Here is a 27,789-nt window from a genome sequence, read left to right on the forward strand (position 1 = left end):
GTATATTAACCTTTTTTAGTATGATCTGAAACATGTTTGACTGATTTTTACTGTTAAATTTTATAAGTAGTCAAAGGTAGTTGCCCTGTAAAAGCGGGCCAACTGGAAGAAAACAAACAGAGTGGTTTGCTAAAAAAAAATCCTGTAAAAGCAGGCTTTATCGTTTACATTTCACTGTTTTGTAATACTGGCAATCCAGTGCAATTGAGTGTAAAAAGAATAAGCCGAGAAAATGATAGTTGTACATTATCTATGAACAAAGCATGATAATTAGGAGATGTTCTACACACTCCCTGTGTTATGTAATCAATTACCACTGAACAAACTGATATGACTGTGTGTGTTTTTTTTAATTTCATTAATATTATGAACAGAGTATAATGAGTAAGAGAGATGGCCCGCACATTTTCTCTGTTATTTAACCAATCATCCCTAAGCACACAAATTAAGATGCAAAATTCCAGTTATCCACACCTACATTTTTTCTTTAATTCTGATTGGACAGAACCCTCCCCCAGCCTCATAACTATTTTAACTTAAGTGCAGCTTGCTACATTGCCAGGAAGAAATTGTGAGACCCTCTCCCCATTTGTTGCTCAACTGTTACCATCATATACAAAAAGGGAAAACAAGAAAAGTATCATACATTCAATTAAAATGCTACAAAAGAGCTAATCCAATAAAACATGTAAAAACATGTAAGGCAACCCACAATTATTTTATTTTTTTTAATGACTGCAAAAAGCTAGTATCAAAAACAAGAAGGAAAATGCTTCAATACTGCTTTAGAGTACACGTGATTTAAGTATTCTCATCTTAAGACTTATAATAGTTCCTACATTTTTGTCATGCTCATTTTATATAACTTTAATTCAGTAGTGCCAACACAAAGATAGTTTTCAACTTGCAAATGCTTTCTGTTCGTACTTGTATACCTTAGAAAAGTGCCCTTTTCTATACAGATATAACAAAATTCATTAAAGGCAAGACAACTTCTTGTGCCACACGTATAGGAATGTATATTACACAAGGTCTGAATTTGAACTGCATATGTGTTTTTTTTTGTTTTTTTTTAACATAGTGGCTGTTTGTCTCACCTCTGTTTCAGTTACTGCATGGAGTCATCATACTTTCAAAATACCATCACTTTGATTAAATTTTCTGCCTTTTAATATCGCACATATTGTATCCCAAGCACTATTTATTCTTAGTTAATTTTCTGAACAGTCTTCTAACTAATTCACTTAATACACATCCCCACCTTTTAATAAGGTCATGTCAGTTTCTCTTAGAAACACCCTTTCTTTCATAATTTTGTAGAATACAAACTATTCTGTTTCTTATTAGTAAATCAAGCAATTCATCACATCCAGTCACTTTATCTCAGTTTTGTTTTTACCTCAGTAACATAAGCATCTATAGGGTGGCCTAATGGTTAAGGTGTTTGCCTTACAAACACAAGGTGCAGGGTTTGTGTCTCACAAGGGATAATTGGTTAGGCTTAGAATGGCTCGCAAGGGCAGTTCGCCTAGTACTAACCTATGAACCCATATAACACAGTATAATCCTGTAAATAGCAATTGGTGAGTAAACTACTTGTACAAGAGACTGATTCCTTTAATTCAAATAAATGTGAGGCAGTGGACAAATTTAGAATGGCAAGGCAAATCTTTCTGGATCAGTGTTAAATGTGAAAGAAATGTATTAATCACATATAATGCAGGTATCACAGCAGCAACACACTATTAAGGAGGGGGGGCTTTTCAATATCTGTGATATTTCTACTATACTTTTCTTTAATGCCCACTATATTAATATCTGAAAGAAAAAAAGGCCGCCTCTAATTGAATGCAAGTCTCACTGGTTTACATGAATATTTTTATGTGAAATTTTGAAGGAAATGTTATATGATGGGACCTTTTCTCACATGCAGTTATCTATGTCAGGTACATAACTGACCTGCTTTTTATTATTTAAAGGAAACAACAGAGGAATTTTCCAGGAATGACTGGGTGATAAAATTAATTTTGAAAATTCATGAGAGGAAGCAATTTTTAAGTATACCTTTAGTTCATTTTGGAAATTCATGAGAAGAAGCATGTTTTTAAGTATACCTTTAAAAGTACAAGCAAGAAGACTTACTTGAATTCAGTTGTTCAGAAAAATAGCAGCAAATACTTCCTGCATGTTAGCAACACACATCTACATCCATTTACTTCCTTCCTTAGTGGTATATGACTTTATAAAGTGCAATAAGAAATACCATGTATAAAGAGGACTTGCACAGTACTTTTAAAGAGATATCAGATTATTAGGAAGAGGTTATTTGCCTTCCATAATAACAAAAGACAAAGCTACATTTTTTTTTCAGAAACATATGAACATAGGTTACTTAGAATAGAATTTTCATATGCAGGTAACTGTGATAATTAAGATGAAGAAAACTGACAGCAAAATAAACTACATTTTGCATAGAAATGTAAATTCTGCAAGAAATCTTCAAGGATCTATATCTCTGGGTGTATTATAATAATTTCAGAGTTAATGTTAACAAACTGCAGCAATTCTCTTTTGCACTTACAGAAAACTAGGTAATCATAAGCCACTTTACCTTTCACTCTCCCAATAATGAGCCATCATCACTGGTGTATGAATGCAATAGCTAGGTCATACAAACTCCTACACAATATTAAATCACCTCAGCCCAGAAACTAGAAGGGCTACAGCAACATTTGTACTGATACAGAAACCATAACACACCCTCCCTATCATCTCTCTACTCTACTCTATAACCAAACACACAGAGACTTCACACCACCCTAAGTAGTACTTGTATATATTCATCTCTCTCTCTCTCTCTCCCAAGCACCAGAAGGTCTACTCTTTAGCTTTTCAATCTCACATTCAGGTTACTTAACCTACAGTATTGCCTCCCCCCAGCTAAAAAAACAAACTAATAATTAAAACACATCCTTATCCCTGTGCACTGGAAATAACTCAGATATTTCTAGACATCATTAACACAGACCCTCTGGGCCAGTTACATCACACCTCAACTGTGGGTGACAAAATCTGGGACGTAGCGCTTACCAGTATGGGACAGTTCTTTTCCATGCCAGTTATAACTCCCTCCCTAATCAAATCTAACCATAATTCAGATACACTCACTACATCAATGAAGTCAGAAGCACCTTCCGATGACTTTGCATTCAGAGTTTATGCAAAGGTTAATCTACTTAAAGTGAGCAATGGCCTGGCTGAAATCAGTATCCCCTCCTCAGCCCCATTGTGTATGCTGAATCATTTACTGCTAAATTCTATATTCATCGAAATTGCTGCACTGAGGTATCTGTCCCCTACAAAGTAAATACAATGCCAAATTTTAAAATAAACTCTTACGGTGGAACCCAAATACAAATAGGTTCAACAACAGGAGGGAAAAAAACTCATTGCATGGAAAAATAAATGTTACTTCCATCATGTCAACAAATGTTCTTTCTAAACTTAGCAGGGGGAACTCCAGTCCCTGATTAAATCAACCAAAGCCAGATATGAGTTGAAGACAGCCACAAAGGCTAAGGCCAACAATAAAGCCTTCCCTAACTATGTTAGAAACATCAAAAACAATGCCCATCACTGCACAGAGCTAACAGTAAATGATCCCACCAACTCAGCCATACAGGACATAGCCAATCTAATGATGGATAAATTTAGCACCCTGTATGGTGGAACCCATTGTAGCGTTGTTGCCTCACAGTTAGACGTTGCACATTCGATTCACAGTTGGAGCGTCTTCTGTGTGTCGACATGTGTGAATGGGTGTTCCTTCATTGAAGGTTGTGCATTAGGCCCAGCAAGCCAGTACGTAAAAATCTACTGCCAATCATTAGCGGACCGGAGTTCTGCTGTGGCGACCCCTAACCGGGAAAAGCCGAAAGACAGTTTATTTGTACCATTCCCCCAAATCTGCCAAGACAAACTCCTAAAGGAACTATTTAAGGCCAATAAAACTGCTTTTATGGGGCCAGATAATAAATCAGGATGTCTAGCAATAAGGCTGAAACAGTACCGGTCAAACCCTCTAAAGAGAAATGAAAGACAGCAACAGTCATTCCCCCACACAAGGGTGGGACATCAATGGACTCAGGCAATTATCGACCCATATATAAACAAGTCTTATCTGTAAGGCTATGGAAATATTATCATGGATTTAATAAAGAAGGATGTTACTCTGTTCATAATGACTCAAGAATACTCAGCCTTGGATTTAAAAGAAAATTCCATAACCTCAAACTTCTGTGATCACAGATGCAGTACACATAGCAACATGCAAGAACACTGAGTTTCATGACAAAATGAGTAAGGTTGCTACTTCATGGCAAGATATTATCTGGTTTATTCCCATCTGAAGTGCCTTCCGCATGCAGTCTGCATGCAAGAGTTTTCTCCAGGTGCTCTAGTCTCTTCCCTCTTTTAAAGACATGCAGTAGGTGAATTGGCATTCTTCACATTGCCAGTCGGTGTGCATGTAGTGTGCGATTATTGTAAAATGCACAATCTTACCCAGACAGGCACCCTTCCAGAATGTGTTTTTGTGCCTGGCACCCACTGGTTAATAGTCAGAGTGCATGTAGTGTGTGATTGGGTAAGATTGTCCATTTTACAATAGACAGGCACCCTTCCAGAATGTGTTTCAGTGCCTGACACCCACTGGTTAATAGTCAGAGTGCATGTAGTGTGTGATTGGGTAGGATTGTACATTTTACAATAGACAGGCACACTTTCAGAATGTGTTTCAGTGCCTGGCACCCACTGGTTAATAGTCAGTCAGAGTGCATGTAGTGTGTGATTGGGTAGGATTGTGCATTTTACAATAGACAGGCACACTTTCAGAATGTGTTTCAGTGCCTGGCATTGACTGGTTAATAGATTACTACAGCCATATGACCCTGTACAAAATAAAGCAGATTATGGGAAAATGGATAGATGAGCTGATGATTTAATCAAATCTCAGCTTTACCTGACTGGATTAAACTCTCATTTATTTGTATCATTGTTAGGATAGAGAAAGTGGCTTATTTTGGCTGTTTCTGTAAGTCTGCTTTACATAAGTAAAGATGGCTATGCCTCAGAAGTTTGTACGAGTGCAGGACACTGTAGAATACTCATAACAACTTCCATGTGCTGCTTTTTTAAGCACATGTCTTCTTCTATGAACTTCAGTAAGATTTATAAGATAGTTGTAATGGCAAGCTGTGTTACAAATTTCTATACAGATTTTGCACGACATGAAACATTTAAGTAGCATATGATCATCATCATCTCCTTTTGGCTTATCCCAGTTAGGGGTTGCCACAGCGGATCACCAGTCCGCTCATGATTGGCAGTGGAGTTCTACAGTGTTGAGTTGCCAGCCCGGCATCCAACCTTCAACAGAAGGCAAACACATGCACACCTAGGGTCAATTTAGAGGATCCAATCCACTTACAACATGTCTTTGGGATGTGGGAGGAAACCAGAGCACCTGGAAGAAACCCACGTGACCACAGAGAGAACATGCAGACTCCACACAGAAGGCACCCCAGGCGAGAATCGAATTGGAGAACCTGTTGCTGTGAGGTGGCAATGCTAACCACTGCACCATTATGGCCGCCCTAAGTAGCATATAGCATATAGTGTAGAGGTTTTATAGTTCAGTTTGTTGGGGGTGGGGCACAATACTCAGCCTCTGCCAGAGGCTTGATACAAAGCTGTAGCTTGAGGATGGTGAAGGGAATGGCTATACTTATCCTAAGCTGTTAAACAGCACGATCCTCACCAGTGAATGTCCCCTGAAAGCCACAGTGATAATTACTTGAGCATCCATGGCAGTCAGTGTAACAAACTGTAGCAGAGATTCCATTACATCCCAATAAAGGGGGCATACCCTTACAAAAAAGATGGAATAGCATTTTGAGTATTTTTGTGTTTACAGAATATTAATCTTTTGTACTTTGTGTGAAGTTAAGTCATACCGTGTTTTATTGTTATGGTTTCAATGATTTATTGTTCTACCTACAGATGCATATAATAAGCTACAGTGAGTTGTACTATTCATTTGTCTTATATGCAAATGTTAAATGTGATCTAGTGAGTAAAGAGTGGATGTACCCTTATCAGGCAATAACTATTATATTTCTATTCACACATTTTCCTTATTTAATCTATGACTTACAGTGTTCTAGGCAGTAACACAAGTTGCAACATCTGCACAAAATTCTAGCTCACTGAAGTGCACTTTCCTGTCCAGTTATAGAAATGTTGTCATTGTGAAGCCCAGCACCACTCACACTCAGCACTGATGGCTGATGGTCACTTATCACTTTACTTGGCTGCACTTCAGTAAGTACAGTTGTTGACCACATACTGTCCTAGTAAGATTCATTATGTCACAACTTAAATCTATAGACAATGAGTGTGCAACTCAAGTACATGTACATGTATGCAAATAAGCATGCGCACGCGCACACACACACACACACACACACACACACACACACACACACATAGTCATGACTTTTTTGGAAAATAGAAAGGCCAGTAAATTCACTGAACAAGGTTTTTAAATATGTGCTTAGATCAAGACAGGATTTCTATTTTATTGACACTTGACTTTGTCATGATTGATCTCTGTGTGAAACATAAAGGAATGTTTTATTAATCCGATTATTTATGAATTTTGATTCTTATGAAAAGAGTGGTGCAGCGGTAGCGTTGTTGCCTCACAGCAAGAGGTTCTCTCATTCGATTCTCGGCTGGAGTGCGGGGAGTGCCTTCTGTGTGGAGTCTGCATGTCCTCCCTGTGGTTGGGTGGGCGTTCGAAAGACATGCGTAAATGGGCATGAATTTGTTGAAGGTTGAATGTCGAGCTGGCACCTCGGCGTTCGTGAAAATCTACTGCCAATCATTAGTGGACCGGAGTTCCGCTATGGCGACCCCTAACCGGGAAAAGCCAAAAGACAACAACAACAACATGAAAAGAGACAGCCCCCCCCCCCCCCCACCCATATTAGTGAACTGAAGCAACAGTAAGTTACTGGTTTTCATGAAGAAAAGCCTGAGCATGGAAACTGGCTACAATGAGACAACTGCATAGTGCAAATAAAAGCAAGTTGTGAATGTAATGCTTCATGACTCAGTGTTTTTTAAGAGTTACACTAAAGGCTAGTTACTATAAAAAAAAAAGAGTTATACCCCCCCCCCCACCCAGTAACTTGCACTATCCGTTTTGATCACTACATATCAATGAACTTAAAAGATAAAGGCAGATAGTTGGGCACTATTTGTTTTATATCTCACACACTGTACTTTCTATTTCTATTTCACATTATTTCTAACTTCAACACCAGCACAGTCTCCAGTGTTCATAAACTCTGATGTGCAAGTATGCAATACAATACTTTAAACAGGAAAAGATAGGTGCAGATGGATTCTCTGACATCTATCTTTCCTCTCAACTGTACAGATATTTGCCTTATATTTTTGGGCTATTTTCTATTTTTCTCATAAACTTGTGTTTTTTCTGGCAAATATTTTGCAAATCACTGAATTGAAGTCAGAAAATTATGGCAGACATTTGACTTTGAGACGTCATACCCTTCAGAAAATGTAAGCTAATGCAAAACTTGTCATTCTATCAACTTTCTAAGTTTGTAAGTGCAGTATTTAAAGTGACCCAGTTTTTAGGCCTTTGTTCCCCCATTATTTATGGTTTTGTCCAGATTTCTTGCTCTAAGAGGTTGCGAAATATGACTTTCCATGACTGCAAATGATAGTGTCATTTTAACAAAAACACAAAGTTGTCAAAGGTGACATATCTATTGTGATGTCTTATGTTAAAAAAATCTCAGAGATAAGTCCTAACAGGCGCCTGATTTTCAGTGTGCATCATTTTTATATAGAGTAGAACTGTTTACAAATTAGTAAGGCTGGTGTGCTCCATTACTACAGGCTGTTATTAGCCCTACTCCCAAGAGGTTTTCTCTTAATCCTCTGGAATGAACTGCAGAGTGCAGAGAAAAAGAAGATGCTGCCATGCATTCTGAGTTACTAACTTTTCTGCAGGCTTCCCACAGACTTAGGGCAGAATTAGCACTAAGCAGTTACAATAACATGCAGAACGGGTGTGTATACATTCCAGAAATAATGCACTCTCTCGTTTGGTACACTCAAAACTGGTTAACCTGCTAGTTCTCCATGGCTAAGAACGAAAACTAAAACAAACATCTGTACACAATCAAGAACTCATTCTGGACTCTAATTCATATACAAACAAACCTAAGAGCCTGAGCTTTTTGCTACAAATATAGTAGTTCACACTGAAGATAAAATAAATAAAAAGAGGCTTACTGTTGATGATTCTGAAAGACTGCTTTGTCAGGTCAGCTCCTGAGACTTCAGAATGTGTAGGAGTGTGTGAGTTAGTCTGTGCATGTGGTAGGCCCCACCCCTGAACAAACTCAGCCTGAGCAATCTTATAAGTGGAAGCTTTGCATGAAAAGAAGGCGTGCCTTGACAGCCCCATCACTGTGTGGAACTCACCTCAGGCAGTTTACTTCCCATGGCTTTTTTTTTATTATTTAACAGAGACATCTACTTAGTGAAGCTCTTGTTCTATTCCTGCTTGCTGCCTAGTAACTCTGGGGCTTGTCTGACAGGATACCGACGATTCCAGCAGTAACTATTACACAAACTATAGTTCTGTACAACTTTCTGATAATTTTCCATTCTTGTATTTTTCCAATATACTTAAAAAATAAAACTCCATAAATTCAAAACATTAACAGATGACCGACATTCTAGCTTGCTCATCCATTTTGCTGCCTTCTTTTTAATGTTTGAATCAACATAATGCAACAAATATTGTCTTGGTTCTTCCTGTAACACATCTGAAATAAAAGTTATATATAAAAAAAAAAAAAAAAAAAGATTTTATCCAAGTTTTATCAAAGTTTTCATCTTATGCTTTCCTAGGCTTAATCAACAGACAGAGGTGGTGTAAAAGGAAGTAAAGTTCCTATGCAGCATTGCTAAAATGTTAATGTTATTGTGTGTGTGTGTGTGTGTGTGTGTGTGTGTGTGTGTGTGTGTGTGTGTGTGTGTGTGTGTGTGTGTGTTTCCTGCTTACAGGAAAGTATATACAACCTATGAATATTATCTTTTACTTTGTGGAATAGCTCTCAACATTCCAGATTTTCACAGACTATCCAGATTTTTTATTCATATTTTAGGTCTATTTCTCCTAAAATTGTTTTTTTGTTTTGGCAAATCACTGAGCAATGAAGTCAGACATTATTTCCAGAATTCATATCCTTCAGAAAATTCATGCTAATGCAAAACTTGTTATTCTATCAATTTTCTAAGTTTTTAAGAGCAATATTTATAAAATATCCCCAGTTTTGGTCCTTTGTCCCCCCATTATTTGCTGCTTTGTCCAGATGTCTTGCTCTAAGAGGTTGAGAGGTATGCTTTGTGAATACATAATTTGTAAATGCCAATGAGATGAGGTAGAGAAACAGCTCTGGACTTGAGCCAAGCACTTCAAAAACATTTATTTAGTAATCACTAATATTAAAGTTATCGGGCAGAGTATGCTGCTTCTAGACCATCTTTATAATCAGAGAATCTGATAGAGCTCTTTGCAAATCCTCTGTCCTCAGCTCGTAACATTTTATCTACATGTCATTTAGAGCTGAGAAAATATGTTCAATACCTACTTTTGAGCTCCAAATGAAGGTGAAATTCATACATTGTACACAAGTGGAGTGCTGACCACTTCACATTTTGCTTCTAAATATAATATGTGGAAGTCTTTTTTTTTTCTTGACTGCTTTCCAGTGGGAACCTACCAGCTGATCATCGCTAATTCCTGCTCCAACTACAATTAATCTTTCTGTCACTGGTACTATCCCCAAAGGTGAGACACTACCTATGCCACTGGCAGATTGGGGAGGTGATGTGGAAACTCAAAATGAAGTCTCATGTGTCTCAGTCATATACACTCTAGTGTACCTGGGAATTTTTTATAATGCCAAGACAGGCAGAGTAGCTATTGCCATACACATCACTACAATATGTGTAGCTAGCTTTTTTGGTGCCCAGCATCATCGCCCAATATTAATCCCCCTCCCCTTTAACTTTAAGTTGACCAGCAAAAAAATGATCCACTTCCTGAGTTGGCACTCCTCATCTAAGAACTAAGCCATGTCCACTCTACATGATCTACACTACTTAACTCTGTGTTTCTGAGCAAAAAGAAAAAAAAACAATCTGTCTCCTCCTCATCTAAGGAGCAAGCTATATTAGTTCATCATGATCTGTGCTATGAAAAAAAAGGTCCATTCTATGACCTGGTGCTTCTAAGATGAGGAGCAAATCATAAAAGCTCTTCTTTCCTTTTAAATTTTAACAAACTGCTTACTACATTTTCAGCAAGCAGCTGTTACTGTTTAAAGCTATCCAGTTCTGGCTGCAAATGCAAAGCTGACATTTGTTTCCAAAACTGGTAGTGCACTGAAAACCTCTGATCACCACATATAACTTCAGTCAGCACTAGACTTACCAGATTCTGAATGGAAACCAGTTTTATGATCACAGTACAATCAAAATCACTAGCTAGTCTCTAATAACAGATATGGGATCCTTCCCTTCCTTCCAGAGCACGTTACTAGCAAAATATCACTTCTTCCCACCCGACCCCGCACCACCTTCCTTGGCACCTCCAGTGATTGGATCTTTAACTATGCTTTGGTCATCTGGGTTGCAGTCAGGGCCCCATCCCTCTACAACATGCAGCTGGGGTTTATACTGGGAAGTCTTAGTGGCTGAGACAGGATTTTTCCTGAAATGAATGTGCACTACAGTCATGTTCTCTTTACAGACTGCATTTAGTCTTGTAAGTCAGATGGTGTCCCTGTATAAACCTGATTCCTGATTTGACTCATCTCTCAGATACCCACACTCTGCTTCACTCTCCCTAATAAAGTATGCACCCTTAATTACAGCACAGTGTACCTCATCCTGCCTCACATGGTTAAAAAAATTGTGTAAGTGTAAATTATTATAATTTGTCTGATATTCTGAATATATTGTCAATGTTACTACTGACTCTTATGTCGTTACTCTTGTATATTGTTATATGCTGTTATTTACTTTCTAAACAAATTCTTTATTATGTACATTGTTTTTGGAGCTTTTTTCCCCAGGCCTTCATTAAAAATGGGCTCACACCAACCGAGTGGACTCTCCTGGTTAACAAAAGCAAATAAATAATAATAAATAATAAATGTTTAGGCACTAAGTAACTTGGAAAAAATACTGTGGGTTCAAAAAACTAGAGCCTTTTCATAAAACCACATTTTAAAACTTCCTGCATGGTGGGTAAACATTTGACAGGAAAGTGGCTCACTAGGTTAAGATTTCTACCTCATATCTCCAGAATCAAATCCAGGATTTATTCCTTACCTCTGGTCGTTGTTTGTGTGGAGCTTGTATGTACAGTCTGTATCTGCATAGGTTTTCTATGGGTAGTTTAGCTGGTTCCCACTCACAAAAACATGCTGTCTGACTGACTACTTTAAAATTACTCACAATTTGGCTGTATGGTTCAGGTTACATCTGAAAATGAAGGGTCAGTGATGGACCATGCCACATACCCAGTTAAATTAATAAATTTAAGAAATGAAAACTACAACAGATTTAGACTAAACAAAGAAAGAACTTTTTGCAAATAATTAAGAATGGGCATGCAACTTCTTTGAATCTGTAATCTAGAAAATTACCATGTGAGTACAGATAGCAGATGGCTGTATCATTTGCTGTGACGTGATTTTCCTTCACAGGCCCCAGCAGCCTAATTCATGCAGAAGCAGTTCCCTGCTCCAGTGACTGTGCGTTTGAGCCCCATCTGAGGTGGTATAATTTGGTGTGAATGGCTTGAAGTACATCACCTTGAGGGATATACAGACAGAGATATGCTGGACCTCAGAATGCTTTTGTTCAAGGCAGCCAAGACACATTTCCTACGAAGAATCCTTCGTTCACCGAGAAAATTACTTATATACAATGAAAACATGATTGACTTAGTGGTTGGTGTCATTCTGGAGGTGGGGTAGGGGTCCAGTATGGGAAGAGGTGATTGACAATCCAATTTGCCTTACAAAGTATGGCCTGCACATCTTAATCTATTGTTTTCACATTCTGCCTAAACCCATGCTATCCTCACAGTGCCATTTCATTTAGGCAGAGACCAGCAAATCTACATCCCAACATAGCAGATATCAATGCAGCCATTTCCAGCCTAACTCAGACCATATCTCAACAACAGAAGTCTTAACAACAAATTACATGATCTTGAGGTCCTCTTTCAACTTTAACACATTCATGTTTGGGTAGTTAGAGAGACTTGTTTATAATGTAAAGATGGAACTCCCTCCACACAAAGGTTTTGTGCATACCATCCATTCAGGCCTGACTGAAATTACAGGTGGCATTCCCATATTTGTCAAAGAACACAGGAACTCTGATCAGTTTCATAAAGACTCACAAACTGAGCTCATTAAACTCCAACTTACCTTGAACAAGACAAACCATCTGCTAATGGACACCCTCCATGTTCCCTGATGACCACATAAGATTCCTAAGTGTACTTGAAGAACTATCTGGTACCACAAATTCCTTTACGATGGGAGATTTCAGCTACCTTCAATAAACTGGAACGTCCATACCTTCAAAGATTTGTATAGCCAGAGCTTCTTAGACATAATAAATACAAACTATTTGGAACACATAGTTAACAAACCAACTAGAGGACAAAATATTCTTGATATGTTACTAAGTAATATAACCAATACATGTACCACGTGTCTGGTTTCTCCGTCCCTGGTTATGTCTGGCCATAAACGTGTAGCTTTCGCTTTCAAAACCTCCAAAATCACAGCAGTCAAAAATTCTAAATTCAGAGATTTCAAGTGGAAAAATATCCTCAAACTCTATGATGAACTATTCAAATTCACTTGTAACATCACCAGACCTGACACTGACACCGCTGTTGTTTGTACAGAGGCGTTATATTTCCACACAAGTAAGTGCCTAGACCTGGCTGTCCCTACTGGAGCCAATTTTAATAGGATGATTAAGAACAAACCATCCCATCAAAAGAGAAAAAAAATCTGAAATCTTAGAGCAGATCCAAAATTCCTTGTATTAAAGTCAGCATCAAGAATATTTTTGCTTGTACTTTTGCATCTTCTATACTTCAGTCATGGCTGAATACTGACTAAGGACCAGCATATCAATCAGATACAAAAACAATAAATAAGACAATAATCATTAAGGGAATACAAACTACTATCAGGGCTAATAAGGCAAATCATGAGCTTAGCTCAGCTTTGGAAACCTAAGTCTTTTTTTAGTTACATTAAGAACCTAAGAAATAGTACCCAGCAATGTTCTGGACTTACCCAAAATGGCACCACTCTCTCTGGCCCAGTGGACATAGCAAATATACTAGCAGAAAAGTCTACTGCAAGCTTTACCCCAGAACAATTATTTTAATTCCACAAAGTCTTAAATCCTGCACAACTCCTAATATGACAAAAATACATGTACTAAATGTACTCTTTAAAAGGAAAAATACTTCCACGGGGCCTGATAATTTACCTGGATGCCTAATAAATGGCACCAAATGTCCCCTTATGGGCCTCCCCTTAAATTGTTTAACTTGAGCTTAGCTACACAATTTGTTCCCAAAGTATGGTGAACTGCAGTAGTGATGCCCCTACACAAGTCTGGCTCTGACCAAGGAAACTACAGATCAATTAGCCTGATTAACTCAATTAACAAAACCATGATGCAGGTCATATCTGACCTCTTAAATTATACTATCAAAAACCCTATTAAGCTAGAACCACATCAGTTTTTGTTTTTTTAAAGGGAGATCCTGCCTTCTCAATTTAGTTATCTTCCTTGTGAAGATGACACTGGCTGTTGAGAGATGTCGTTTTGATCGCTTCTTTATATCTGGCCAAATCATTTCACACTACACCCTATGCTAGCATTGTAAACAAGCTAAGTGTCTTAAAAGCAGATCCATATGTGGTGAGGTGGACAGCCAGCTGGCTGAAATATGGCATCCACATAGTTCAAGTGGAAAGTGCCTTCCCAGGCAGTATGAAGGTAACTAGTCGTGTTTCACAAGGTTTAATATTGGTATCCCTTATTTTCAGCATCAACTTCTTTGAACTCCAGACTGAGAACCGAGACCTTTGGACAACTAAGTTTGCTGATGACTGCAAACTGGGCGTTATTATTAAATGTAGTAGTGCCAGTGGCTAAATGGGTAGCACACTCACCTTTACTGCTGGCAGATCAGAAGGCTGTGGGATCAATTCTCACCCAAGATAACTGGATTAGTTTTCTGATTGCTGATACTGCTGTGCAGAATTAGGGAGTGCTGCACTCCTCAGTGTGCCATCCTTCACATGAAATGTTAAAACAAGATCCCATATGCTTGAGCTGCTGGATGTACAACATCACACAATACCTATCAAAAAGAGTAGGGGTTCTTTAGTTTTATAATCTATAAGTATTTACACAATCAATAGTTATTTACAGTCTTAGTTATTTACAATATATATACATATGTCACATCCTTGTTTTATATTTAGGTTCATAGGTTCATAGGTAGATACTAGGCTATCTGCCCTAGGGCATTTATAAGCCTAGCCAGAGTGTATTTGGCTTCTGCCTCCCTATTAGATTAGCCTACTGTGCCTCTGTAAAGTAGGTCACAGAAGGTACCCTTTTAAGATTAGTTTACTGTGCCTCTGTCTAGCAGGGACACAGGAGAGATCCCAGGGGTGAATTTGCGATTTCCCATCCACGCGTTCAAATTTTGCTTGAAGAGGGTCAGCGAGGGGCTATGTCTAATATGAATTGGGATTCTATTCCAGAGTGAGGGGAGCCTCTGGGAAATTAATCTGTCCCTCCAGCATGTCCTATTTATTTTTGTGCTGAGGTTTAGGTCCCTGGAGCATATAGCTCTAAGGGACTTGGGTTTTTTGAGGTGGAGCATGTCCATTAATTCTGGGTTTGACATGGCTTTGTACGTCAGGCATAGATCGCCTCTGAGTAGGTGGTAAGCAACTGAGTAGAGCTGGAGTTTCTTTAGTCGAGCTGCATAGGGCATCTGTTTGTAGCCCATGATCCTCTTGGTGAGGTACTTTTGTGGTCTCTCCAGTTGCTGCAGGTGTCGGGTAAGGTACATCCCAAAAGGGGCATTGTATTCAATTATGGGCCTGGTGAGTGACGAGTAGAGGGGCACAATGACCTCTCTTGATCTAGATGCGAACCCTTTTGTGATAAGGTGGGCTATATAGAAGGTCTTTCTAACCACTTGGGCAACGTGATTATCAAAGGAGAGATTGCTATCTCCATTGGTCCCCAAATCTCTAATTACTTCTTCCGTACTTAATGGATTACCACCTATGTGGTAATTTGTGGACACCTTGTTTTTCCCAAAGGGGATGACTATGCACTTTTTAGCATTTAGCTTGAGGCCGTGGCTCTGGCACCAAGAATCCGTCTCTGTGAGACCCTTTTGGAGGATGCTTGTGTCAGCTGGAGATTCGATTATGGCCCCCAGTTTGCAGTCATCTGCGAACTTTGTCAGCCATAATCCCCCTTTGTTAGCCTGAACCTCAGAGAAGTATATACCGAACAAGAGAGGTCCCAGAACTGAGCCCTGTGGGAAGCCACTTGTAACTGGTTTGGATTCGGACATGGCACCTGCAATTCTGACCATGTGGGTTCTATCTCTGAGCCAGTTTGCAACCCATCTTGTGATATAGGGGTTGATATTTAAGCTGGTAAGCTTATTTATGATGCCCGAGTAGGGTATTGTGTCGAAGGCTTTTGCGAGGTCCAGGTAGGCTGTGTGGACTACCTTGCCCTCATCTATGGCTTTGGTAACTGTTTCAAAGAAATCAACTAGGTTTAAGAGGCAAGATCTGCTCTTAACAAAGCCGAATTGGGTAGGGTCCAGTGTCTGGAGACTCCCAATGTCTTTGTTTATGAGTTCCATGATAATACGCTTCATAGCTTTACAGACCAGACTAGTCAGGCTTATGGGGCGATAGTTTCCGGGGTCTGTTGTGGCACCACCTTTGTGGAGTGGGACCACTGTAGCTGTACACCATTCTTTGGGTACATATCCTGTAGTAAGGCTAAGTTTGAACAGTGACTTAATGTGAGGGTTCAGTTCTTCTTGGAGCTCATGTAAGACATAGCCTGGGACACTGTCCGGTCCCATAGATGCTGTGTTTTTTGCTTTGGCGAGGGCAGCTTTCACCTGTGCATCTGTGATGTCAGGGAGGTTACATTCAGTTGGGATAGGCGTTTGCTCCTTTGGGGGGAAGGCGAGGAGAAGTTTGCACTGAATCTGTCTGCCAGGATGTTGGCTATGTCTGTAGGTTCGGTATATTTTGTACCGTTATGCAACAATTCAGAGCATATCTGGGAGTTTCCGCCCATGTTTCTGACATAATTAAAGAAGGCCTTGTGATTATCTTTAGTGTCTAGGGCAATTTTTCTTTCGAAACTGGCCTTTGATGATTTTATGAGGGATCCAAGTTTCTTGCTAATACTGATCAGAGATGCCTTCCCTTTTTGGGATTTTGCTCTGTCGTGTAGTAGCTTCCTCCTTCTGTTGTATAGCTTATTTATGGCCGGGGTCCACCAGACTGGTCTCCTGTTTTTGGAGAAGTGAGTCTTGGTTTTATTTGGGATAGTACAATCCAGGCATTCCTGCAGGTGCTCATATAATGCATCTGTAAAGGATTCTGCGGATTGGGCTGTATTATCCTCTGGCCCAGGGGCTTTGAAGGATTCCACCTCAGTCTTGAGAAGTGCAAAGTTGGCTTTTGAGAAATTCTTTACAGTGATTTCCTTGGCTGGGGGTGGGGATGGGATATGGATGTTCAGGGAAATTTGTTTATGGTCTGATCTTACCAATGAGGGGTTTACCTCTGGTGTGGAACATAGAGTCCTCATGTTGGTGATGACCAGGTCCAATATGTTGTTCCCTCTTGTGGGAGTGGTGACCAGTTGTTCCATTGTGTTAGAGTTTATAAATTCAAGGAACCATTGGGCGAGGGTGTTTGGGCTTGAGTAGTTTTCCCAGTCAATGTATGGGTAGTTGAAGTCACCCAATAACATAGTGTTATTCCAGTGTTCTCAGGAATGCCAAGTGGGGCTCCTCTAATAGGGAGGGTGTTCTGTAGCAGGCTACAAACTGAAAGGCAATTTTGCCCGCTGTTAGTTGCACATGGATGGTTTCCGATGCTTCGTTCAGTGCCACTAACCTGGAGGTGTAGGTATCTTTGATGAATATAGATACTCCCCCTCCTTTTGTGCTTCGGTCCGAGTTTTGGGGCCGAAACGCATGGTATGAGTTATAACCTGGTAGTGCTGGGGTGCTCTCAGGAGCCTTGAACCAGGTTTCTGTTACTGCACAGACATCGATTTTCTCCATACCTGAGGAGAGTCTCGAGTGTGTGCATCTTGAAGTTTAGACTTCTGGCATTGAGTAGCATTACCTTTAGTTTTTTTATCTTTGGGTTGTCTATGGAGGTGGGTTTGTCCTTTGAGCCTTGCCTAAAAAAGGCACTATGGGGGTGGCAAGAGCCTTGGCCAGTATACGAAAGCCTAAGGGTGATAGGTGCAAGCCGTCCCTAGCGAAGCAACGTGGCTTGTCGAGCATGTCATCCCAGGCTGACAGACACTGGATCCACTTTGAATGACACCAATACTTTAGCCAATTGTTGAAACTGATCATTTTGTCTTTATACTGTGGCATCATTCTTGGTGAGGGCAAGATGCTACTCAAGGTCAGGGACATACCAGCCTGGGCTACATGGTCAGAGAGCTCCTCTATGTCTCTTTTCATGTAGTCCAGAGAGGTACGTCTCAGGTCATTCACACCAGCATGGACAATGATGGAATCATACTTGTACTTGCTTTGGAGTGACCTGAGTCCTTGCATTATGTGGCGGATCCTGGCACCTGACAGGCAGCTTACAGTGACCTTTCCCTTGTTCAGTCTGGTGAGTGGGACGTCAGTGTGCCGGACAATACAGTCCCCTATAACAAGTGTATTTGGTGTGTTGTTTGGCCTTATGGGCTGTGACTGTGAGGCACACTGATTTTGTGAGATATGTGATTTGTAGATATTGTTGAGGGGTGGCTGTTGCTTGGATATCTGCTTAGGAGGTCTTTGCTGTTTAGGCAGATTTTTATTTAGAGCCTCCGAGTATGTTTTTGTATGTTTATGTGTTGGGTATGCAGATGCAATAGGTCTGTGTGAGACTGTATTTGCGGTGTGGGTGGTTACCTTTTCCTCCTGACTGACTGTGCCAGTCTTGGGTTGAGAGAGCTCTGCCTCCAGTTTGGCTGTGTAACTGCATCTCTCACATGTATTAGAGTTTGTTGGAAGGAGGAGAGGGTTGTCTGTGTACATAAGGCAATTGTAACATTGCCTCAAAATTCCCAGATTCACCAGCTGGACTGGAGAGTAACCTTGAAACTGACCCTTGGACATACCAGATTAGTATAGGGAACTGTTTTTTTTACTAATCAGATTAGGGAAGGGAACTGATTTTTCACTTGATCAGGAAGGACCAATCGGGAGTCTAATACTTATGAGAAGTCAAGGAGGGTGTAGTGCTTTAGTTAGTTAGTGTTTCCTTATAAGAGCTGAGCAAGTGCAGGGCTTTAGAAAGAGAATAGAGTGATTAATTTGAGAGTTTGAACAGTTCTAAGGGAAAAAGTGAAGAGCAGACTTTGTGGAGCCTGGAATAGTTTAAACCTGTTTAGGCGACACTGCTCAGTGTGCAAAACTGCGCAAAAAGAGAGTTGTAGGGTTTTAAGAGAGAGAGATCAAGGAGTTTAGAATTGACCCAAAATGGCCAATAAAACTACAGCTTCCAGGTAGTAACCACTCCTCCAGGGACAGGCAGGCTGTTCAGTGTTAACCACTCCCACTGGTGAACACAGAGACTTCCCTTTAGCCCAAGCAAGCACTGGCCTTCTAGAAACTTCCAAACAGTTCAGAACAGCAAATCTGTAACTGAACTTTCTTAACTTTCAGAAAGTGGGAAAAAAGCAAGATTTTTTTGTTTTCTTTTTCTTTTTGTTGTAGTTTAAAGGTAGCAGAGATACACAAGCAGCAAAATAATCACAACAGTGCAATAAATGACCCCACACTTGAGTGCTAGGCCAAAAACAGGTAAAATGCAGTTTTTAGAGAAAAAAACGATTTTAAAATAAGTGCAACACAGGAAATGCAGTAAACAGGCTCTAGATGTGTTCCAAGTACTGTTACTGTTACAGATATAAACTTTAGCAAGCCGGAAAATGCCAAAATGTAGGCGGCAAGCAAAGCAGTAAAACTTAACAAAAAATCAGAAGAAAATACTTAAAATCACAAAAGTGGCTCCTTTTCTTCTCTCAGCATTTTCTTCCCTTGGTAGGTGTGTCAGCAACAACTAGCAAGCTTGAAAAGATGCCAAAACCATGAGGCAGCCTGGTTTTAAGAGAGAGAGATCAAGGAGTTTAGAACTGACCCAAAATGGCCAATAAAACTACAGCTTCTAGGTAGTAACCACTCCTCCAGGGACAGGCAGGCTGTTCAGTGTTAACCACTCAAACTGGTGAACACAGAGACTTCCCTTTAGCCCAGGCAAGCACTGGCCTTCTAGAAACTTCCAAACAGTTCAGAACAGCAAATCTGTAACTGAACTTTCTTAACTTTCAGAAAGTGGGAAAAAAGCAAGATTTTTTAGTTTTTTTTTTTTCTTTTTGTTGTAGTTTAAAGGTAGCAGTGATACACAAGCAGCAAAATAATCACAACAGTGCAATAAATGACCTCACACTTGAGTGCTAGGCCAAAATCAGGTAAAATGCAGTTTTTAGAGAAAAAAAACTATTTTAAAATAAGTGCAACACAGGGAATGCAGTAAACAGGCTCTAGATGTGTTCCAAGTACTGTTACTGTTACAGATATAAACTTTAGCAAGCCGGAAAATGCCAAAAAGTAGGCGGCAAAGCAGTAAAACTTAACAAAAAATCAGAAGAAAATACTTAAAATCACAAAAGTGGCTCCTTTTTTTCTCTCAGCGGTTTCTCCCCTTGGTAGGTGCTTCAGCAACAACTAGCAAGCCTGAAAAGACGCCAAAACCACGAGGCAGCCTGGTTTAAGAGAGAGAGATAAAGCTTATTGCTTTATTTATTTATTTTGCATTTGTTAACCGGGTTGGTCCAGCTGGGTAAGAATTTACCCTTTTTCAGTGAGACTCGAGGGGGGAAAATCCCCAAACAGACATACAAGTAGAGACAGGTTTACAATAATACAGAGCAAAACAATGTCATGAATACAATGGAAAAGAAAAAAAAATAATATGCTCAATGGAACTAAACATAGCTATATACAAAAATATAATAATAAGGGTGTAAAAGGAAAAACAACGATAAATCAAGAAGAATGCAGTAAGGGAATTAAGGTTATAGGTAATCATTTGTAAATAATATGGTATTATTAGAGGCTAGAAGGAGAAATTGTGTAAGTGCAGGGGGCCGCAGATCTGAGGACGAAACTAGTGTAGGTGTCAAAAAAAAAAAGAGAGAGAAATGTGTATGTACAAAGGGCCTCAGATAAGAGGTAGAGATGGTACAGAAAAAGAAAGTAGTAGAGGAGGGATGTAGTGATCATGAGGGAGGGTGTAATAGGGAAAGCATATAAATATAGTAAGTCATTGAAACAGGAAAGGTCTTATAGATCAGACTTAGTGGTAATAGGGAGAGGGAGGAGTTGAGTAGGGTGGTTACAGGTACATATAAGGTTGTTATGGAGATACAGTATCAGGTCATGTTTGAAGTTAGAAAGGGAGGTAAAAAAGAGAGGGAGAAAGGAAGAAAGGGAGCTTCATCATATATATCACATACCTTTTAATTTTTGGACCCCCACTCCAATTTCCTCAACCAATACTTTATTTTTTTTTCAACATCATTGCCAATCCCCATTTTTCATTAAACATAATTTCCTTAACTCTCTGATTCCAGATCAACCATAATATAGCAAATATATTTTATCAAGACTCTCAACCTCTTTCTTAGTTTTGTTTCTGTAATACCCAAATTCAATTATATCCATGTTAAAAGTATGTACATCTTTAAATTCATTTACATATTTCTTATCTATAATCTTTATCCATAAAATGTTTGATCTTTTATATTCAAAAAACATGTTCATAAGTTTCAAATTCTCCACAATATAAACAGACTCTGTGTTTTATATGGCATATTCGCCTTCACTGTTAATTTTTGTATAGACATTCTCCATAAAAAATCTTGATCTTCTACATATTTTTCCATCTTTTCTTTCTGGAATAATGGCATTTATTTTCTCAATGTTTAATTCCTTCTAAGGATATATCCTCTAATATAATCTTAGCATACCATTCCTTTCTCTTATTATTAATTTAATTCACATTTATTTTCCACAATATAATCTTGTCTTGATAATTTTCCATTTGTTTATTTCAACAAACCCACTCTTTTCTTTAAGAAAACAACCCTTCTGATTTATATTTTAAGCTTAATATGTTCATTAATAATGAACCCTCATTTTCCTTTAAACATTTCATTACTGTATATAAGTTTAATGATGATATAAACACTATAGGGTTTATTAGCCCTAAGCCTCCTTTTTTACTTTTGACATACAACATCCCTCTTTTCACAGGTTTCAACCTTGATCCCCAAACAAAAGAAAATATTATATTATATACATCTTTCTATAAGTTCAAAGGAATACTATAAACACCACCTAAATAAGTAATCTTTGCTAACAAAACAGAATGTACTAAATAAACGTTCCTTTTAAAGGAAAGCCTAAAAGACTTCCAAAACACAAATGTATTTTATTTCCTGTGTTTTTCCTTCCATATGTAATTTACAGTTTCTTGTTTCACGAAGTTTATCCCAAAGATCTCAGTTTTATCTTATTGAAATTAATTCCACTAATCTTTCCCTCAAAACCTAAATCTTGACCTTTGTCTTTATTTAATACAAAACCAATAATCTGCATAATTTATTGCATTTGTTTTATCACTGCATCCACACTTGCTTCATTCTTTGTTGTAAATAATAATATCATCTGCATAATTTAATAAAATGGACATTTTTATCCCTTTATTTGAGCTACAGCTCACAGCATCCATCTCCTTATTAATAGTGCCCCCAGGCCACTACGCTCACCTAATAAACTAATGATACTGACCCAAAAATCCACCAACTCTGCAGGCGATGCTCTATTTGCCAACTCATTTGGTAAAATCTGGAATTTATTCTCTACTACCATTACCAGGGAAACCTCACTACCCCTATTTAAAAGAGACCTCAAAAATACCTCATATCTCATTGGCTGTGCCCTTGTACTAAACCTGATTAACAACTCCACTAAATCATGTTTTGCTACCCAATCTGCTATTTAGCTAATTACCCATGCCTCATATCATATGTATGCCTGCACATTGTGAATTATGATATCTGCTTGTATCCTTTGTTTATATTTTGATATGTTTCCTGAGTTTATAACTCAGTAATGTATGTACTGTCTCTGTTTTGTTTTGTTATGTGGAGCTTTTCTCCCCGGGCCTCCACTGATAATGGACATGTATCCAGTCGGACTATCCTGGTCACAAATGTAAAATAAAATAAATAAATGTATGTAGCTACTGCATTCATTACTAATACAAATAATGTACCGCAAAATGGACAACCTTGTCTAATACCCTTTTCTACCTTTATACCATTGCTCAGTCATCTGTTTATCCTAGTCTTCACTATGTTATACTTATATGCTGACATGCACAACTATTTAAGCCTCTTACTTATATTATATATATATCAAATATATACCATAATATTGAATGGTGAATTGAATCAATGCTTTGCTTAAATTTCTTACCATTACGTTTGCCTGAACATATCTAAATATTATATCATCTGCTATTTCCCTAAATATTAACAATAAATCTTGAACTATGTATCGTATCTGTAGCAGTGCTTTAACTTGTTTAATGTAACAGTTTTTCTTTATGTATGTATGAAGCTTTTCCCGCCAGGCCTCCACTGAAAATGGACAAGTATGCAGTCGGACTATCCCGGTCAACAAATGTAAAATAAATAAACTTTTTCTCTTTTTATGCCAAACGTGTTAATTTGCAATATTAACTACTTTTTCTTCCATCCTTTTTTGTAATATTTTCATAAAAATCTTATAATACATATTACTTAGCACAACTGCTCTCCAGTTCTATATTTCTTCCTTCTCTCCTTTTTACCATATAAACCAAATGATACCTCTGCATAACTCTTTATACCTGAAACCTTTTTCTAACCATTCATTTAATATCTTTAGAAACCATTTCTTTTGCTCTTTAGTCATATTTTTATACATTTTGTATTCTATTCCATCTGGTCCTGCTGCTGAATCTAAATTCATTATTTTTATTACCTGTTCTACTTCCTCCATTCTTACATTTTTATTAAATCCTTATTCCCCTGTCAGGAAAAGTATTTACCTTCCATTCTTTCAATGTCTTTTTTCTCTGCTCTTTAAACAATGTCTTAATATGTTAGTATGTATACAAATAATTTTTTGTCATGCATTATACAATGCTAAATACACTGATATATATATACAATCAAATCCATGTTGCTGCGTATTTTACACTCCATGTTGCTGCGTATTTCACACTAGGCTTTGACACTCGTCCATATCGTGTGATATAAAATGGTGAATGAGACTTAGCAAATGCAACTGTGTCTGCAAAATGTTTGACCTGTGGAATGATCTGATCATTTTCGGGAATGGAATCAGAATTTCAAACACATTCTGGTATGAGAGCAGTGTCTGATTCACTCTTAGATTTGAAGTCTGGATCACGGAAACAATGTTGTGATGGTGATGGCGATTCTCATACAGGAAGAAGATGTCCATGATTTCTCCTATGTTCCACACTTTGGAGTCTACCAGGTAAGAGCTTGGTTCAGCACAGATGCCTGTAATCTGTCCTACTTGATAAAAAACTTTCGTTGTCTGGATTCTTACCATCTCTCCTTCCCTCAATGGACGAAGTAATCTGCTTCAGTCATAACTAGATTTCTGGATATTAGCTTCTTAAACAACTGAGCCTTGATGGCTTTATTGTTTTTAGGTTTAGGCTTCAACAGACTGGAATTAATGGGTAGTGTAGTTCTAGCTTGCCTGGAAAGTAATCTTTGACCAAGTGAGCCAAGAATATTGTCACCGGGGTACGTTTCTGAAATTAAGTAAATTTAAGAACACATCAGTGTTGTCACGCTTTAACCCATCAAGTAATTGCTTTGCACTCTGTACTGCAAGTTCAGCTAGACCATTGGACTGAGGATATTCCAGGACTACTAGTGACATGTACAAAGTCTCACTCTTTTGCAAACTTCTGAAAACAACTGGCTAGTAAATTGAGAGAACTTTGTGTGGATTGCCATGAACTGAGTCTACCATAACCAAATAGTATTGATTGTTCCACTCAAAGATATCAGTTGCAACAACTGACGAAGGTAGTTCAGGAACTGGACATAACTGAACTGGTTGTCTTTGCAAATGCAGTCTAGTACTATGGCATACTGAACAAGAAGAAAGTACTTTATCAATATCCTTTGGTAAGGAAGGCCAAAACATTCTGTGGCTCTTCTCTTACTGGATGTGGATCCCGGGTGACCATGATGCAAAATCTGGATATACTCTTGTTGTAAGGAAGCAGGAACAACAATTTTAGGACCTTTGAAAATAATGCCATTTTCCATCAACAATTCATTTCTGTAAGGAAAATAGGTTTGCACTTCAGGTGGTATACTAGATTGCTTTGACAGCCATCCAACATTAAAGCAGTAACTGAGCTTCTGTAAAACTGGATCAGTATAAGTGTGATCTCTTAACCCATCAGGTCTAGTGGTGGAAAAATTATGCACTGACATCATAATTCTCTGCATCAAACTGTTCTATTGTATTTCTGGGTGATCTGGATAAGGTATCAGCCAGACAAAGCCATTTACCTTTTGTATAGACCATTTTGAAATTGTACTTTTGCAATTTGAGCATCATTCTCTGTAATCTCGCTGGAGCAGAATGCATAGGCTTCTTTAAAATAGTAACTAGAGGTTGGTGGTCAGTTGCAATCTGAATAGCTCGACCATAAATATAATCATGAAACTTTGAACATGCAAATAATATTGCCAAAACCTCTTTCTCAATCTGAGCATACTGCATCTTAGTTTGGATAAGTGTTCTAGATGCATAGGGTGCTGGTCTACCCTTTTGAAGTATGACTGTGCCAAGACCAAATTTTGAAGTATCACAGGAAAGAGTAACTGGTTTGTTCACGTCATGGTATCTTAATGTAGGTGGGGTGGCAATTTTCTGCTTAATGTCTTCAAATGCCTTCTGGTGGTGTTCCAACCATAATCATGCAGCATTTTTGTATATTAGCTCTCTTAAAGATGCTGTCAACTCACCGAAGTCTGGTATAAACTTGCCTAAATAGTTGACTATGCCTAGAAAACGTTGTAGAGCTTGTACATTATCTGGTGCTGACATTTCAAGAATAGTGGTTTGCTTGGTCAGTTCTGGTCTCAAGCCTGTACTTGTGAACAAATGACCAACATAGGTAACTTCTGGAAGTCTGAATTTATACTTCAGATGATTGAGCTTCAAGTTTAGCTCATGTAGAGCAGTCTTCATGGGGTCTGTTCAAGCAGCTTTATTTTATACAAACACATAATTACTTAAGGTTACTGACTTTAACTTATATACAAACTAACAAGTGCATTCATGCATGCTAACATTGTGACTGCTCTTACAAAATGGCCCCACGGAATGCACGTGTCTGGGATTATATATGTGCACATAAAGCCTTGACACACTTCTTAAAGATACTGCGCACATCACCTGCACTCCGATCTACAGTCTTTATCTGTCACCTCTAGGCTTTTGGTTACTGTCTAAGGCACTTGACTTCCCCATAGTGGCTTCTTTAGGCAAGGTCTCAAGAACAAAATTTCTGATGTGAATCACTCACAAATATATTAAAGGATATGCTTCTAAATGCCAGGAGTTTAAATCAGAAACTACACTCTCTGAAAGGATTCCTCTCCCTGGAGGATGTTGACATCTGTGCAGTCACAGAAACTTGATTCGGGGCTGAAGAGAATACCCCAGCCTTGCAAAGCTACAATGCCTTCCACACTTTCAGACGGCAAAATGAACGTGTCAGAACCAAAGTAGGAGGAGTATCCATCTTCATCAAAAATAAATACAACTCTTCTTTTATCACTAAAGTACCTCCACTCCCTCCTTTCTCTCTCATTACTTAACAGCTGAACTATGAGATTTTACTTGTAGGTAGCGTAGATTACTCTGCTCAAACTTACAACTCAGATTTGTTTTAGAACCTACCTAATTCAACTAATCATTTCTGGCTCTAATGCTTGCAGATGTCACATAGGGCACAAGTATATACTAAGGATGTATTACTTTAGTGACTGTACTATAAGATTTGCTTATATAATCTCTGTAAATTATTTTTGACCTTTGTCATTATACTTTGTAAACTATGTACGTACTTTCTTAAAATTTGTATAAATTCTGTGTAACTGTACTGCTTTTCTCCCTGGGCCTCTGCTGAAAAAGGGCTAAAGCTCAAAGTTGTGGTATTGGCCAATTGATTCTTTATCCTAGCAAAATGTTATTGTCCCTGCTCAATGGAAAACAGAAAGCATCATCCCCCTTCATAAAGGGGGTATAGCAACAGACCCTGGAAACTACAGACCCATAAGCTTATCCAGCCTTATCTGTAAGGCCATGGAACAAATCATCATGGACCTTATAAATAAGGATATAGATGATCTCCAAACCCTTGATCCAACATAGTTTGGTTTTGTCAAAGGCAGATTATGCCGGTTAAACCTGGTGGACTTCTTCAAAAATGTCAGCAGAGCTACAGATGGGGGCAAATGTATGCATACAGCCTACTTTGATTTAGCCAAGGCCTTCAACGCAATCCCATATTTGAGCGTCATTGAAAAACTCTCCCAGATGAATATCAACCCTTACGTTGTCAGGTGGGTTGCTAACTGGCTCACTGACAGATCACACTCAGTCAATGTTGGGGAATTTACCTCAACCAGCAGACCTGTCACCAGTGGGGGACCATCTATTGTTTGAAATATACTTCTCAGAAGTTCAGGCCAAAACAGAGGGGCTGTGGCTGACTAAGTTTGCTGACAACTGCAAATTAGGTGCAATCACTGAATCCCCAAATGATATACTTCAAAAAGGACTTACACAACCCAATGATTGGTGCCAAAGCCATGGGCTCAAACTCATTGCAAAAAAATGCATTATCATTCCCTTCAGTAAAATGATATCCCTGCAGACTGTCATATAAATAATAATACCCGAAGTAACAACTCAGTAGTGAAAGACTTGGGGATGCAAGTTGACTGTAGCTTAAACTTTGATCACCATGTGTCTTCTGTGGTAGGGAAGGCATTCTACATCACACACCTCATTAGCAAAGGCATTGCCTCAAGAGCAAAAGGGGTCATAGTACCCCTGTACTCGACCCTCATCAGGCCAATAATTGAGTACAA

General features: G+C 38.6%; 1 protein-coding gene across 3 annotated transcripts in view; it reads right to left on the bottom strand.

Annotated features, from left to right (window-relative positions):
* The window catches only part of RAB27B (RAB27B, member RAS oncogene family), a 2,233,495-nt gene that overhangs the window by 519,322 nt on the left and 1,686,384 nt on the right, over nucleotides 1–27,789 (bottom strand). Inside the window, exon 1 of one of the 3 annotated variants that reach the window (XM_044075078.1) lies at nucleotides 8,389–8,503. The exons of the other annotated variants lie outside the window; for them this stretch is intronic. The gene's annotated coding sequence lies outside the window, so the exon portion shown is untranslated. Of the gene's footprint in view, nucleotides 1–8,388; nucleotides 8,504–27,789 lie in introns of those variants that run through there. 3 annotated transcript variants of the gene reach the window in all.

The sequence above is a fragment of the Protopterus annectens genome, chromosome 1.part1, assembly GCF_019279795.1.
Source record: "Protopterus annectens isolate FY-2018-M chromosome 1.part1, PAN1.0, whole genome shotgun sequence".
NCBI classification, from domain to species: Eukaryota; Metazoa; Chordata; order Ceratodontiformes; family Protopteridae; genus Protopterus; species Protopterus annectens.